General features: G+C 40.3%; 1 protein-coding gene across 2 annotated transcripts in view; it reads right to left on the minus strand.

The window, feature by feature from the left end:
- The window catches only part of nav3 (neuron navigator 3), a 316388-nt gene that overhangs the window by 281646 nt on the left and 17641 nt on the right, over window positions 1–17101 (minus strand). The window lies entirely within an intron of this gene.

Raw genomic sequence — 17101 nt, forward strand, 5'->3', positions numbered from 1 at the left:
ATTCCTGATTCTGTCCATCCTCGTCACATCTTCATCTCTGCCTCTTCCAGTTCTGTCTCCTGTCTCCAAACCATTCAACATAGCTGCTCTCACTGTCTTGTAGACCTTTCCTTTGACCTTTGACCTTTGCTGCCACCCTTTTATCACAAATCACTCGTTGACACCAAACCTGCCCATCACCTCATCTCCTGTTTCCTTCACCAACATGTCCATTCAGGTCAGCTCTGATCACCACTCTCTCCTCCCTGGGAATACTCTCCATCACTTCATCCAGATCCTTCCAGAACATCTCTTTCTCCTCCATCTTACATCCAACCTGTGGAACCACGGACTACACTGAACATCAGACCTACTTCTACCTTCAGACATCATCCTATCTGACACTCTTTTCCTTACTAACTCCTCCTTCAGGACCACCCCGACTCCATTTCTCTTCCTATCCCCATCATGATAAAACAGCTGAAACCTGCTCCGATGCTGCGAGCCTTGCTGCACGTTTAGTTGTAATTAGTCAAAGAAAAATTGGATAATTGCAAATGAAACTAATTCAAAGAGTGTTTAAAATGCCCATCCCTAATTGTCCAAGCAGAAATACATAAATTACATACTCTGGGATTCTGTTTAAAAACTACTTCCAGATTCCTTTTTTTTTTTTACCCAAGCTGCTGAGGCTATCTGCAAACCTACATCAAAGGGAATGAGTACAAAACATTTTAAACACTTAGATAACATAGTTTGGCTCTGCAGGAAACCAGATGATCCGTGTCTGTTTATACTGCAGGCAATGGCTGGAGGACATGTGACTACTGCTTTCAAACTGAAAAGAAAAATCTAAAAATATATATTAACCAAAAACCATAGATTCTAGTCCACTGCTGTAGTGGCTCTCCAATTCATAATTTATAGTTTTTAAAAAAAAAAAAACTTTGTGGAAAACTGGGCGAAAGAGCAGGAGCCTGAGCAGCTTCTGATGGCAGCATGGCAACACAGATGTGCTGATGTTAATAGCATGGATGGATGAGCACACCGCTGGTAGACTGATGAACACACCGATAATGTCCAACAACTGCTGCAGCCCCAGGCAGAGAGAGTGGGGTGTAGAAATGGTCCTGTTCGCTCCTAAAATAGTAATGACTGAATGCAAGTCGAGCCGTTCGGTAAATGCACATTAATATTCTTGCTATTACAACATGCTAAGGAGTAAGAGGGGTTTGCAGTGAATTTTATATTCATGCGTGCTGGTCCTTTAGATACAAGCCAAAGCACATTAGCATCATCATGTAATCTTAGATTTGAACCGTTTAAAGAAGAAATCTGAAACCTAGAATGTTGCAGAATTTGCTTATCTGCAGATATGATTTAACTAAAGTATTTTTCTTAACAATTTAAGTGTTCTTTACTCTGCCCGTTGTTTTTCATGCCAAACTTTCAGACGATCATTGGTGTTTAAACATTGCAAAGTGGTAACCATTTTGGTGAAACCTTAAAAAATAACATTTGGAGTGATACCGTGAGATGTCACACTGTATGTGCTGTAAATGACTCTCAGCTACGGCCACATTTTAGCTCAGTATCTGTAAAACTGGCTGAGTTTTCACCATTTTTGTGTTGGCTGAGGTGAGTTGTAGCAACCAGCTTGAATTGGGCTAACTCCAAAAGCTAATCAGTTGTAGAGATATCAGGACATTTCCCAGAAAATATTTTGCTAACAGATAGAGTTGACTCCTAATATTTGAAACCCAGATCTTGTGGAAGATGTTAGGGCTCAGTCTTAGCTACTACACTACTATTACTTTCTGCAAGACACTGCAAGACACTGCAAGATACTGCAAGATACTGCAAGATACTGCAAGATACTGCAAGATACTGCAAGATACTGCAAGATACTGCAAGATACTCTCTGCACTAGTTCATATTTTGGTTATAGAGAGACACAAAGCCACTCAAGCTAACTGTTATCCATCTTTCTGTGGATAACAGTTTGCAATCAGGAAGAAGGAGCATGAGAGGCTAGAGAAACACCAAGAGCTGAAAGAGGAAACAGAGAAGCTGTGGAGAGTCAAGGCCTCAGTGGTCATCGAAGAACTCTGTGCTGTGACCCCAAACTGGAAGAGTGTCTCCAACAGATCCCAGGAACAACCTCAGAGATCTCTGTCCCGAAGAGCTCAGTCCTTGAAACAGCTCAGATACTGAGGAGAAGCCCTGAAACTCCCAGGCCTCTGGTAGAGGACCCGAGCTTGAAGTGAAAGTGGAACCGCCCATGTGGAACAAATAGGGCGAGATGGGATGTATTTTTTTTTATTTAAATATTATTTAGAGGTAAATTTCAAAGCACTTTCATAATGCATTGATTGTTCTGTTGAAGGTTATAAAGGAATATATTTGTGGAGTCCTACATACTGTCCAGGTTGCTACAACTACATGTGCCATCTCTGCCAGGGAAATGCTGGTGAAGTCCACCTTTGACTCAATATAATTTTAGCTGCATGAAAACAAGTGTGCTTTTGTTGTAAGTTCTTAAAGCAATGCTTTTGAACTGTTTTCACAACTTTAAATTGTGCAAAACCCAGCCATCTCCAGCTGAAAAGCAATTAAAATAAAGTCATGACTGTTTTGATCATCTTAAGCTTTTCAAAAATTTCCTTTTCACGCCTCATACACCACTAGTCTGACATGCAACCATTTTAATACAATAAAATAAACTAATAGAGCTGTGTTAGAGCTTCAATTTGCTTTCTTTTCCGTCTGCTTTCCTCCCACCTCTTCTTTGTTTTGCACTCAAAAGAGGAAAATTGGAAGTATTAGGCCATTTCTTCAGCCTTTGTCACACTGGATAACTGATCACAGATGCAGAAGAAATCAAGAGAAATTTAAATGAGAATTATCTGGTGAGAAATTTGAAAAAGAAAAAACTCTTTGGGAGAGTTCCAAGTATTAGAGGTTACGGTAAAAATTTATTTTCCCTCCATCTTGCTTTATCAGGCATCCAACAGTTGGTCAAAACAGTGAGTGAAGACAGGCAGACACAAAGGATGCATTATGGTTAGGGTTAGAGGTCAAGGGCCACCATCCTGTAGGATTCTTCTGTAATCACCCATTCATTCAAAGCAGAGAAAGAACTAAACCGTGGGATAGTGGCCCTCAATAAGCAGGATTGGACTCCGCTGAAATAAGACCGATCCTGCCAATGTTGTGGAGCAACACACGGTGCATCATGGTGTGGGAAGCCACAGGGTGTGGCTTCAGGCTCCAGGTAACTCCAGGTCAGCTCTGGGAGCTGCTGTCACATCTCTGACCTCCTGAGACAGCACCCCGGTACAGTCTTTCCCCAAGACAATGCAGTTCACACCAGGTTCATGTGTCTATAAATTGTCTGCATCATGTCAAAGTTCCTCGATCCTTCCCCAATCAAACATGTTACAACAACTCAAACATCCACTCCAACCCAGTGCTTATTTGCCAAATCTCGAGGGTCAGCTGTGTGCCGACTTGCCACAGGAGAGAATACAACAGTTGTAAGACTGTTCTGTTTGTATCTAGATGCAGGAAGGAACAGGGGAAATCTACTGACATGGGACCAGCGGTGTTCATACGTCTTCTTTGATACAAAGCTGAACAGATAAAGGTTTGCAGCCATTCAGTAGAAACCAGTTAGATCTCATAATCCTTTGAATAATCGAATTAATCCATGGACAACATAAGGATTTGCTGGAGTAAGCTATCCACTACAAGTTTGCAGTCACTTAGATGACTTGCTGCCACAAGCTCTGTTTCTAAAGGCCTAACAAAGCTCTTCAGATCTCAGCACAAGGACTCCCACACTTCAGGAGCTAAGAAGGATTTATGGCTCAGCCTTTAACTCTGGTTTTTAAGTGTCAGAAAGGTGGGTCACGTCCTCAAGGTGCATCACACCAACCTGTGTTTTAAGCTGAACATGTTCTAGAGCTGGCTTTGCTCTATTCATTAGCATATTCCTGACTGACCAATCAATTATCTTGAACAACAAGGGGAAGGAAAGTAACTGGGTCCCTTTAGTCTACGGTTTAAACCTTTTACCATGCCTCAAAGAATTTTAAAAAATCTGTCTGATTATGTTTATCCTCTAAGGCTGTCAAACTGTTACATGGGGACCAAAATTTAAAAAAAAAAAAAAATTGGTTTTAGTCAAGCCACTTTGATTATAAATATAAACTGATCCTGGTTACCAGATGTAAAATGTGTTCTTTCTTAGTAACACTTTTTTTAAAGTGAAGAAAACCAGCTTAAAAATATCCCTCAAATATCCAAACATACAGCTACTAACATTGTGCTTAACATTACAAGACATCTTGACTTCTTTCCATGGTTGCAAGAGTTTGAGCCATCCCATTTTGACATTCATAGTTTAACTTTTTATGTCAAAATCAGGCAGTGCTAAGAATATAAAACGTATATTTGTCAGCTTCAAAGCTGACTTAATTGTGTCAAATCTGCATAAAGTATTCTCAGTTTTTTAAGCACTATAAGAAGCAACATATACTCAATTTGTTACAGACTGGTCAGCCAGTTGTAATGCATTTAAACCATTATCTCAATGGCTGGATATAGTCTTTAAAAAAAGGGGCCATATCTGGCCTGCAAACCTTCAGTTTGACATGCCCTCTAAGACAGTGTTTTAAGACCCTACCGTACATGATTATGACACAACAATGTGTAGAAGCAAGTAGAGCTGTGGTCATAGTAATCAGGCCTCCGCTGAGCCTTCAACCTGATGCCAAATTTGGTAGAAAGACTTTGTAAGAAAGGCAAAAACTGGGGCAATGTAAACATTTTACTTTATCCCCCACCGCCGAAGTCGAAAGGATGGTTGTTCCCTTCTGTGTCTGTCAGTTACAAACAGACGTGATCTGCTCTGGCAAAATGAGTCATGATGATTGAGTTATTATTTTCAAATTCTGCATCTCAAAACCTTCAAAATTATATATAGGTCAATGAAGTTTGGCAATTTATCACCTAGCTGGCAGCAAGTAACTTTTGTTGACAAGAGTAGCTGTTTGAAAACACGACTTTTGTTGGTCTGGAGATGATGTTGTTGGGAACTTGAACCCAGTATTTTAAACGGGGAACCCCAAAGCTGCACAATGGCATCACACGGTCTTCAAAGGAGTTTCCCAGGAGAAAAAACAGTCCGTTTCAAAGAAAACTAATAGGATTAGAATTGAATTGCTCATGTCTGACATACTTGTTAGAAAACTTTGATTTAGAGGTGAATTAGGAAGATTAGAGGCTGTTTCAGTTAGTTGGATAGCTAGATGGTGTCTTTATTCCCTGCACTGCCGCCTGAGCGCATTATAACTCTTTTTGCCAGAACGGGTCACATGTTCCATGAACCATTGGAGGAATTTCAGTAAACTTGAAGAAAGTATTTACTGGATGTACATCTATAGCTGCTTCACAATTCAAGATGGGTGACACACGCTATAATTCATTGTGCTGAAATTAGGTGTTTGTGTAGCTGAGAGTCATTACTCAGCACAAGATCTTTGCCTAAAACCTCGTCATGAACTGTTGGGGTTGATTTTGCTCTTTTGATGCATTTTAATAAAACTTTCAGACAGGAACGATTGGGTGTAGATACATTAAACCCAGAAGTCAAAGGACCTACACTCACAGTCATACGAGTGGTGTGGACCAAACAGTGAACCTGACCGACTTATTTTAATAGGCTGAACAGACTCGTTCAGAGCACCTCCGAGGCCCTTCAGATTGTAATTACTTTCCAAATTTATTCAACGGCTTGAAGTATTAAAAAATTTAAGGACAAGAAAGGTTGAACGATAAAGAACAGAACAAGCAAAGACTAAGAATGGAGGATAATTTCAGAAGCACCTGAGACCAAGGTTACAAGTGATTAAAACGAGCTAAAACGGAGAACTCGTGAGCGTGTGTGAGAGTCTGAGGTGTACGGACTTGCAGCATATAAAGTGGGGATTAACATCTCTCTGCAGTCCAGGAATGACTGTGTGTCTCTGCTGACGACCTGCCAGCTTTCACCAGATATCAGGCAGATTTCTGCAGGGATATAACCATCTGAGGTGCTGTAACCATTTTAAGTAAACATGCGTCGAGTATTGACAGAAATCTACAACCCGTGAAATAAATTCCCACCAGAGTTTTAGACTGAGATCATCTTGTGCTGAGAAAATGAAGCCATTTTGGTCAAACCTTGAAAATAACTTTGTGCTCAGTCTAACACTCAGAGTACGTGAAGTAAATGACTCTCAGCTACTACCAGATCAAATCTTAACCCGACTCAAAGTCAATCAGTTGTCCATCCAGCGCAGACTTACAGAAAGTTTCATTGAAACTCATCTAGTGCTTCATGAGATATTTTGCTCACATACATAAAAACTACTTTATTTTTCTGCTGAGATCATCATTGTGTAGAACACATCAAAATACATGCAAAAAATAAAGCATTTAATTATTGTGTGGCTTCAAAAGGTTTTTAAAAAATGTCCTGAGGATAAAAAGCTAAAATACAGGTTACTGACAAGGTACAGACAGGGTACTAACAGGGGTAGATAAAGAGAAATTACAAGGTATATATGGGGAAGTTATGGGAGTACATATGGTGGTAATTACAAGGTACTTATAGGGGTACCTTTAAGGTAAATAAAGCAGTATTTAAGAAGAACCTATGGGAATCGGGCTGACTTGTTACCCTGTGCTGTGCCACAGTATGGTCCTGCAGGCACTCTTTAACTCTCATATTACTAGAATAGATTCTCTGCTGATCAATAGTGAAAGGACTCTTGCAGCAGAAATAAATGTTAGAAAAAGAACTCAGCAGCTCAATTTTTTAGACTAAGTAAGATTTGCAGCTCTTCCCTTTTTTACACAGTTCTTCCTTTGGTCATTTCCTATCTCTTCCTTATTAAGTTTGTCAAGTGTTTCTTTTGGTCTTTGCCAAACCCCAGGTGACACAGCGGACACCTGGAGGAGAACGCTAATGAGGTGCCCTGTCAGTCCACAAGCTGGCTCCTCATCTGGCCTCTTCACCAGGAGACCGCAGAGACGCAAAAGGATCGTCACACCTGTGTCCAGCTGCGGACATTACAGCCAAAGAGGAGACATATGGATGCAGTCAGAGAGGACATGGAGTGAGGATAGAGGATGCAGAGGACAGTTAGAAGGAGATGGAGGAGGATGACTCGCTGAAAAGGGACCACCTGAAAGAAAAAGAAGGTTCTGAGAAAGTTTACTACTATAGATTGTGTTTATTGTTGCTTTTTAAAGTCAAGCATCATTATGCTATAATCCTAAAGAACTATATGGGGGAAAATATATTCACACAGTTGAGCTGACAGTCAGACCGAATCATACACTGACACCATTTTCCCTCGTGTTTTGCGCTTGGGATGTTTGCATGTTTGGATGCATAATCAGAACTCGTTGTTCGTGATCGTTATTCAGTCTGTTCTCTTGTGGAAAGCCCCCCCTCCTCAGTTCAGTCATCGCCTGCAGCCCTGATTGCATCTTCAGGAGAAATGGAGAGAGTGTCACCGCAGTACCAGTCCCCAGCTCCTCCTGTTAGATCTCTTCTTCTCATTGGTCTCTGCTTAGTTACGGATGCAGTCCCAGGTGAGAGGGGCTTCACCTGCCGTCACTTCTCATTGACTACGTTATGTTTGGACTTAATCAAAACAGAATAAAAAAGCAGGTATTTACTGTATATGTGAACTGTAACCTTGGGCTAAAAACTGATTGATAGAATAAATTTAAAGCAGCTCTACTCCTGGTTGGATACTCATTTCTCTGTTAGTTTATGCAAAAGTTCCTCCTCAAATTTCAAAACGATTTGAGCTTTAAAGCTGATCTTTGATCACCAGACATCACAAACCGATTCTAATTCTCTGAATGATGTTTAGTTATGGCACAGCGGTGCAGTGGGTGGAGCTACTGCCTTCCAGCAAGAAGGTTTGAGGATCGCTGCTTGGCCTGAGTTTACATGTTCTCCCTGAGCTCACGTGGGTTTACTCTGGTTTCCTCCCACACACCAAAAACATGCACGCTACGTTGATTGGTAACTAAATCGTCCCTAGGTGTGAATGGTTGCTTGTCTCGTTTGTCTCTATGTGTCCCTGTGATGGACTGGAGACCTGTCCAGGGTGTCCCCCGACTCTCGCACAGTGGATGCATGGACGGTAGGATGGACGGATGGACGGACGGACGGACGGACGGTTGGTTGGTAGGTAGGATGGATGGACGGACGGACCGACGGATGCATGGATGGATGGACGGACGGACGGTTGGTTGGTAGGATGGATGGATGGATGGATGGATGGATAGATGGATGGACGGACCGACGGATGCATGGATGGATGGACGGACGGACGGTTGGTTGGTAGGTAGGATGGACGGACGCATGGACAGACAGATGCATTGATGGACGGATGGATGGATGGACGTCATTGCCATTAAGAATTATTTCAGGTGTGTCACTATAGATTTCCAGATCTGGTGTCATGTTTACAAGGATATTTTTAGAAACAACAAATAAACAGATCATTTTGGAAAAACTGCTTTTTCATGTAGTTTTTTTTTTGTGAGGCATAACGCTCATAATTAAAGTCACACTGTGCATCTAAAATACAAAAAAATATAATATCACGTTGTGCTGTGATGTGATGTGTCAGTGAAAATGTCTAAATATCATCATATTTCCATCAAATTCCAACTTTTGTGATTCAAGATTCATTCAAGATGTCTTCTGCAGGTAAAAATAAAATAAGAACATTTAATGTACTTTGACAGCTTATTGGTTTTTGGTGTTTTGGCAGGTGTCAGTCACCATGGTGACAGCAGGTGAGCTCCGTCTGTCACTCACCACAGGAGTGCACTCTGCTAAGTGGGTCACCACCAGCACTGGGTCTGCATGACAAAGAACTGCAGCCGTACCACAAACATCACCGCTGCTGTTGAGCCAAGTCGAGGTTCAGTGAGACGACAGGTGTGATTCTGCTCCACCTGTCAGCTTTCCTAGGAAACACTGCTGTAAGAGTTACCTGGAGCCTGGTGAGCGCAGCCAGACAGAGGAGTAAAAACTGATGCTCAGGTGATGAAGTGAGACAGGATTACTGTAATCGAAACAACCAGGAGAGTAAAAACGGTCCTCTGCTCAGAGGCCTGGTTTACCAAAGGGACCAATCATGCCAGAATAAAAGTGACAGGGTGATGTTGCTAAAATACGACTTTCAGACACTTCTGCCTGGCATTTTTTTAATTTTACAATTTACACAACAGCGAGCAACAGAAGTCAACAAAGGACATGTTGACACGTTATCAAGATAAGTAATTTTTCCTCACCGTCTGGAGATAACAATACTTGGCTTCTCAAGATTTATCCATCCATCCATTTTCTTTACCCGCTTCTCTTTTCCCCTGCAACCTTCCTACTGGGAGGTACCACCCCATAACTTGTTCCCTTGTGACATCTATTAATCACTTCAAATTCACAATCAAAACAAAAGGGGAGATTCTTAATCAGTCATGCTGAAAGAACATCCATCAGTGATCAACTCATTACTGTCAGGGGTACTAAGATATGTAACAGGTAACTGTTTTTGTTTTTTAACCTCCAGTTTTTGTGTTTCAGCGGAGACTGGAAATACGAAACTGTCCAGAAACATTAATGGAACAGCCTATTTTATTTTATTTGATACCGGACAATAAGCACCACCATTCATAACAAACCAGAAACACCTCCTGAGTTTCTCCTGGGTATTTGTTGAAATGTGAGGGCTGGAAAGGCTAAAAATGGCAAACATCCTTGAGTCAAACAATAACAAAGAACATCACTGACAAAATTTGATACAAAAAAGTAGGTCAAAGAATATGTCCATAATTAAAACATGTAACTTCCTATTCCTCAAAAAAAAGGCACAATATTGACAAGTAATGTCGTAGTGTTGAGTATGAGATTTAAATCTCGGTCTTTGGCGAGAAGTAAAGTTTGAGGTGTAGCCACGCCCACATTCTGTCACATCTTTAAATTCCCCATGCCTTAACTCTACATTGTCCAAGTTTGAAGCCGATACTTCAAAAAAATCTAAGGAGTTTGTTCAAACGTAAGGGCTAGCGAGAAACTGAAAAAATGATTACTTCAAAATAAGAAATAAATACTTTCCATTTAAACAAAGAAAGAAGTGAGTCATAAAAATTGAAGCAGGTGAGTCATCAACTAATAAAAATCAGATCAAATCATTGTTTTTTCCTCTTCAGTTATTTTAGCTTTTCTGTCATTCAGAAATTAAACTAAGAACCCTTAAAATCCTGTTTTTTTTTAACTAGATTGGCACTAAACCTCAAGTGTTTTCATTCTTATCTTCGTTAAACTGTTGTCTTACTTTTTTCAGTTTAATTAGTAATATACTGAGTATATTTTGGTTTGTTTTTTTAATGTTTACAGTAGTTTTGGATGCGTTGCCGTCAGTGATTTCCACTCATGGTGGAATTCTGTCATGTTTTAAACATCTGCTACAATAAGAAACTACGTCAACAAAAGTTGTTTACATGCATGAAAGCTGAGAATGAGAAGAATGATGCTTAAACCATTTCTTGCTCTGCCAGGAAGTATATTGTAAATACAGTAATACATCTGTCAATAAGATGGAATTGCAGACTCTACAATCTCTGTCTCTGTTTTCAGACTGCTGACAGTTTTTTGGCCTTTTCTGTAATAAGAAGCTATAAGGAGGCTTCTTCTACCCATTTGAATAGCTCTACAAGGTGAATTAAAATTATTAAGTACATTTTACATTTTTTTCATGGGTTATCAAACTACTTCATATACCTATCCATGCTGAAGAACCTTTAACCATCCTATGAACCCAATGTTCTTATCAAATTCCAAGTCTTCTTGCCAAAGAATCAGAAGATTTCTTATGTCCGTTACTAAAACTCCTCAATGGTTGTGGAGTAAAATATACAGCGTAGTTTCCTCGAGTGCAGGACAGTGAAAGTGACAGAAGAGAACCCCATTAGGTGCGCCCAAAGTTGAGGCTGTGAGGTCAATTTACAGGCTGTCATTCATGCACAAGAAAATAATAACGACACTGACACTCAGCCGACAAAGTGCAAAGGACAAATTAAGAAAATGACACCTAATGAACACTTTAAATTGATGCATTAGTTTTCCCTGGGTATTAAGGCTATAGCATTGCACCTGGTGGTGGAAGGCTTGGATGCAGCTGCTCGGCCATAGAAACCCATTCCATGAAGCTCTCCATGCTGTTCCTGAGCTGATCTGAAGACCACATGAGGTTTGGAGGTCTGTAGGTGTTGACTCTGCAGAACGTTGGTGACCTCTGTGCACCATGAGCCTCAGCATCCTCTGAGCCCACTCTGATTTTACTTTGTGGTCGAGTTGCTGTCGTTCTTCATCACTTCCACTTTATTATTTTGCAATAATTAGTAGTGAAGAAATTTCACAACTGAACTTATTGCAGCATCCTATCATAGCACCATGCTGGAATCCACTGAGCTCCTGAGAGCGACCCATTCTTTCACTAATGGTTGTAGAAACAGTCTGCATGCCCAGCTGGTTCATTTTATCCACCTGTGACCATGGAAGAGATTGGAGCACCTGGGTGAGTGAATACTTTTGGAAATAGTGCATCTTTTGATGCAAGGACCATGCCAGTGAAGTGATATTTTAACGTCCCTGCCTTCTTGCTGTAGAAGTTTTTGATATGACCAAGGTTTACATGCCTAACAGCAACACTGTACCCCCAGGTCAAGATGGTAATTAGTTCAATTTTCTGTTGTATCTGTTTATATATCAGTTGAATCAAAGACAACTCATTCTGGAACACTAAAGAAAGTTGTGCCAAAGTACTCTACTAATTTCTAAGTATTTTCTTCTCTTCCCTCACGTTAGATAACCCAACTTTCCATGATTCATTTACTAGATTCAATGGTACAGAAAAACAAAACCTTGATCTTCAGAACACTATTTTATCTCCTGGAATCTATGCTCTCACACAAGATGTAATGATTGTCAGAATCAAGAATTTTGTTATCAAGTGAACACAAAAATACTTATATGTAGGCATGTCTTCAATTTTCTTAAATTGAGGTTGCAAATGTCTAAAAGTATAAGGGGAAAAAATGTTTTCTATAGTATACGGGGTCAGACAAATCATCACATGCACAAGAACCACAAAGTGTATGACGTATGGTGAAGAGGCCATCAGAAACTGCTTTCTAAATAAGCAGGTCGTAAAATGCAGACTGGGGAGAAGATTGCACACTGGTGATGGTTTTCCATTACATCACCACCTCAGATCTGTGTTTTCGTGTTATTACGTCCTGAAATTGAATCTGAATAGCACTGCACAAACTAACAGAAAGAAAAACTAATTTCAACATACCTATTCACACTTATCAAGTAAAAAAGCAAGTTATTAAATGTGAATAAACCTCCAAAGGATGACAAAAGAGGAAAAACTTTGAGCCACGCTACTGTGACAAGAGTTCAAACTTGAAAAAAATGTGTCAATAATTGTTAAATCCATGTGATAATGAGACTACACAATGTTGTAGACGTTAGCCCTGTTCCTCATAGTTCTACAATTTAAATCTCATGTCACCCGGGCCTTTCTGGGTTTGTGTTACATTTTCTCCACATGTATGCAAGAGTTTCCAGCAGGTACTCCAGATTCCACTCAAAATCCAAAACTGGCATATGTTGGGTTAATTGGGGATTCTACGATGACTTTAAGTGGGACGCTGAGAATATTCCAAATCGTTTAATAGGCAATGAAATTAGATATTTACATAGAAAAAGTAAATGGATAAAAGTAAATAAGCTCGAATAAACAATGCTGATAAAGTCAGCGGTTCAACATATTATAGGTGTTAGAAAATACCATGAAGTAAATGTTTTAACAGATAAGCTTCTTGTTTGATTTGATGTGCTGTGTATGTATATGTAGAACTCAGCTTGCCCTTTTTTCTACATCACTAAAAGCTCGGGTCCTCTACTAGAGGTCTGGGATCTTAAGGGTTCTGCACAGAATCATAGCCGTTCCCATGATGGCGTTCTTCTGGACACAGATCTCTGAGGTTGTTCCTGGGATCTGTTGGAGCCACTCTTCCAGTTTGGGGATCTGATGACCACTGGTACCACTGAGTCCGTGACTTTCCATAACAACATACTGTAGCTGCATTAATCACCACTGCAAACACATTTGCCTCTTTTACACGGGCCATAATTCAGAAGTCCGGCTCTACTCCGCTCTACTCGGCTCGGCTCGATAAAGAATGCATCGCGTTCACACTGGCCAGTTTGGTCGGTAGCAGAGGAACGCCTCCTCGTGTTGTGGGGGGCGGGGTTGGGGTTAGGGCGGCGCAAGTTGTGTAAACAACAGAAGCGCTATGGACAGCGTTGGCCCTGTGTTGTTGCTGTTTTTTAAACTTATGGGGATTCTCCTGAGACTTCAGGAAGAGAGGCGCAGTGGAAGAAATGCTCTGGATGCTGCGATTGTTGCGCGGAGTAGGACAGCTGTTATCCGCCGGAGATTTCAGGCTTTACAGGCCTTCAGCTGGGGGACAGACGGCAGAAACGCTGCAGGGTAAGCTAACGCTGTTGTTTCTATTCCTACCTTCCCTCTTTATGCTTGCATCTGGCCACACCCACGACCAATGAGTGAACAGGAGCTAAGCTGGCGCCGCCCACGAAGCAGGGCCGGCCCTACTCTGAAGCAGGGACCAAAGAAGCAGGACTGGCCTAGAAAGAATGCCGGTGGAAACGCGCGCAAAGCGAGCCAAGTAGAGTGGAGCCGGGACCTTTAGAGCCCATGTGAAAGAGGCAAATGTCTGACTGATTAGCCAGTACCTATTTGCCAGCCTAAATATGGAAGTCTCACAGTCTTAGCCCCGTCTGAAACTAAACTAATTTCAACAACTTCTTTGGTGTCAATTCCTAAAAGGTGTAAGGCTTTGTAGGCCCTCTTCAAACACTCACTGAACAGCACTTCTAGAAACAAGCTATTTTGGAAATCAACAGAATTCCAGCAACCCACAATTTAAATCAAGATCCCTGTTTTACTGTTTTGAATATCTTTACTGAACGTATACATTTAAACACTACTTCTTGCTGCATTAACTGATATATTCCCCAAATATATACATGTTTGAAAGGTTTGAAGGTTGAAATACTATATCACCGCCTTAAGCAGAAGGTCGGAAAACAAAAATAATTTACAGACAACAAACATGTCCTCAGAGCTCCAGGAACCTGATTTTGTTTTAGGAACTTGACATTGAGACATCAAAGAAAACACAGAAAAGATAAAATTATATAAATTTATCCTTACAGCAACAACCCATCATTGGTTAGTGTTTACCTGTACAGAGAAGGCTGAAATCTCTTTGTTTTGGGAAATACAGTAGACTATTTATTTGTTGTTTATTTTTTTAAATCAATGAGCAATGTTTTAAAATAAGTCTAACTTTGAATACTTGTACAATCATGGTTGTATGGATAGAAAACAACCACACTGTCAGCCATGTAAAGCCTATAAGTATATATCACCAGACTTAGAGATGAGAAAAACCTTTTAGTTTCCAAGACAACATGTTAATCTTAAAGTTTTTCGTTCAAGGCCGAGGTCTGGTCTCTGTGATAAGTTGTGGAAGAAATGCTTATTATGTGGTTGTCTGTGGGCCTTGTTTGTTGTGACCTTGAGGGTTTTTCCCTTGGCACAATGTGGCTTTACAAAATGAGAGGAGTGACCTCAGGAACCATACTAAGAAAGAAGGAAAAATGTTACCCAACCACTGCAGTTTTTTCCAGATTTCTGGTTAAGCACTGGCTTTTCATTGGCAAAGAATTCTGACATACATTATATTGTCTTCTACTCTACTTTTTACTGACAGTGTACTTTATCAGCTTATGGGTCTATGTAAAGTGTGGATAAACTTGATTAAATCTTCAGATCAGTCCGTTTTTAAATGTGTGTATAAACATTTCTTCCACAGGAAGTCAATGAGACAGGTTTGAAACTCGGCACACCTTTTCTAGGATGGCTTTACTTGGTTAAAACCAACAGAGCAGAATCCAAGCAGTGATTTCAAACAGCATGGTACAAGATGGAGTTAAAGTCAACTTCAACCTTTAGGACCTCATCAGCCACAGACCACAGAGTACTGAGAAAGAGGCTAAAGTCTTCGTCCAGGCTAGGCTAATGGCTAGCCAGTTTTTGTTTGTTTTTTTCAGAAAAACCAACATCCTGGCATGAAAGAATTAAACTAAACAAGCAGTGTCATTCAAAAGTGTAGCATTCTTTCACACTGTACTCTTGTTTTTAAGCTTGAAAGACAATAAACTGGAACTTGTTTGGTTAGCCGTTAGCCTAGCCTGGACAGAAACCTTTTGCCTATTTTTCCAATACTTCATAATTGATGTCATGACTGATAAGATAATAACTATTAATAACTATTTGACAGACTGGATTACCCCTCAGAACAGAAGTTTTCCTGTTCGCATCAACTGTCACCTAAATGAGCATCGATTTTTGAGCTACAAATATTAACATGTTAGCAAGTAACCAGCTAATTAGCTGGACATCAGCCTCTTAACACTACTTTACAAAGAGCAGAACTGCAGAGGAGAAGTAATATTCTGTCCAATAAATACAGTTACTGATAAACAAAACTACAGCACCAGACAAATTTACTTCTAGCTTCAGTCTGCCATGTTATTAAACTCCCAGGAGAAAGAGAAGAAGACATTTTACATCAAGCTTCAGGTGAAACAGGACGCTGTAAACCGTGTGGTTCAACAGGAACTGATATAAACAACGTTTGGACATCCTGACATCCATGCAGAGGTAAGTTGCTAAAGTTAACTTTAAGGCCTACATGGAAGACTACGGAAAGAAACCTTTGCTGTTGTGCTGATTTTCCGTTACTCATTGCAATGAAAAAACAAACAAACAACTCAGAAAGTAAGGAACAAAATCTGCTAAATTTGTTTCCTCATATTGATGGTTAAAACAGCTGAAGTGACTGAAAATAGGTCAACAATGGCGACGTCCACAGAAGACCTGTTTGGGCTCAGGAAGTGTTGGTACATATTAAGATTTGTTGAGTCAAGTATGCAGATAAGCTTCAAGCAGCTTCAACCAAGTGCTTTGTTTACATTGAGCGTGGACCCGCATTTCAGAACTGCACATCAATAGATCTGGAAAACTACTTGTGTAAACTCTTTCAAACTGCACCATTTGATATAGATCAAGATAACCTTTTTATGTTGGACTTCATAGTTTGCAATGAGTACCTTTAAATAAACATTTAACAAATGTTTTGGTGTCAAACAGAATTCTCTGGAAAAAGGAACTTTTATCCAAACAGTGTGGAGCTCTCATATGGACATTTCTACCCTCAGTGAACTAAGGCCATTGCATTGCTTTGCTAATGAAACTGAATGCAACACTCCAAACCTAAGTATTGGTTTTGTTTTGGACTTGTGGTGGAGAAAATTTCCTTGCTGATAATCTCAAATTTTGCGAAATACTGAAGTCAATAAATTTTTTTATTCTTTTTAAAGCGTGCAATAACAATATTCCTAAACAAAACAGCAGAATATTAGAAATGCATCTCAAAGTTACAGCAGGGATCATAAAAAAGACATGAAAGCCAAACTTATCATCTCAACATGCAGGGTTCATCTTTCCTTCCTGGCTTAATGTAAGCAACAGAAGAGCCAAGGAAAAAGACAGCAAACAAAACACTACATCAGGGAGGATTCACTGATTGTTTCCCAGAGGTTATGTCTCCGAACACAAATAATCAAACACACAGCTCTGTAGGAAGGTGCTGCATGAAGGGATTTCACGTGAAACTCCTCTTTCTGTCAGTGAGCCTGATTCATGCACACCCAGACAGAAAAAATACAGGAGTAAAACAGAACAGAACTCATTACTGTGTTTTATGATTCTTAGACCCTGCATGCTAATCTTAGCTGTTGGCAACAAACAAGTCTGTGCTGTTTGTGCAGATGTACCTCATGTAGTCTACCTTTGAAGCACGGCGCATGTATGGGGTTCGGCTGGCT

This window comes from Kryptolebias marmoratus, linkage group LG1 (genome assembly GCF_001649575.2).
Source record: "Kryptolebias marmoratus isolate JLee-2015 linkage group LG1, ASM164957v2, whole genome shotgun sequence".
In the NCBI taxonomy this organism is placed as follows: domain Eukaryota; kingdom Metazoa; phylum Chordata; class Actinopteri; order Cyprinodontiformes; family Rivulidae; genus Kryptolebias; species Kryptolebias marmoratus.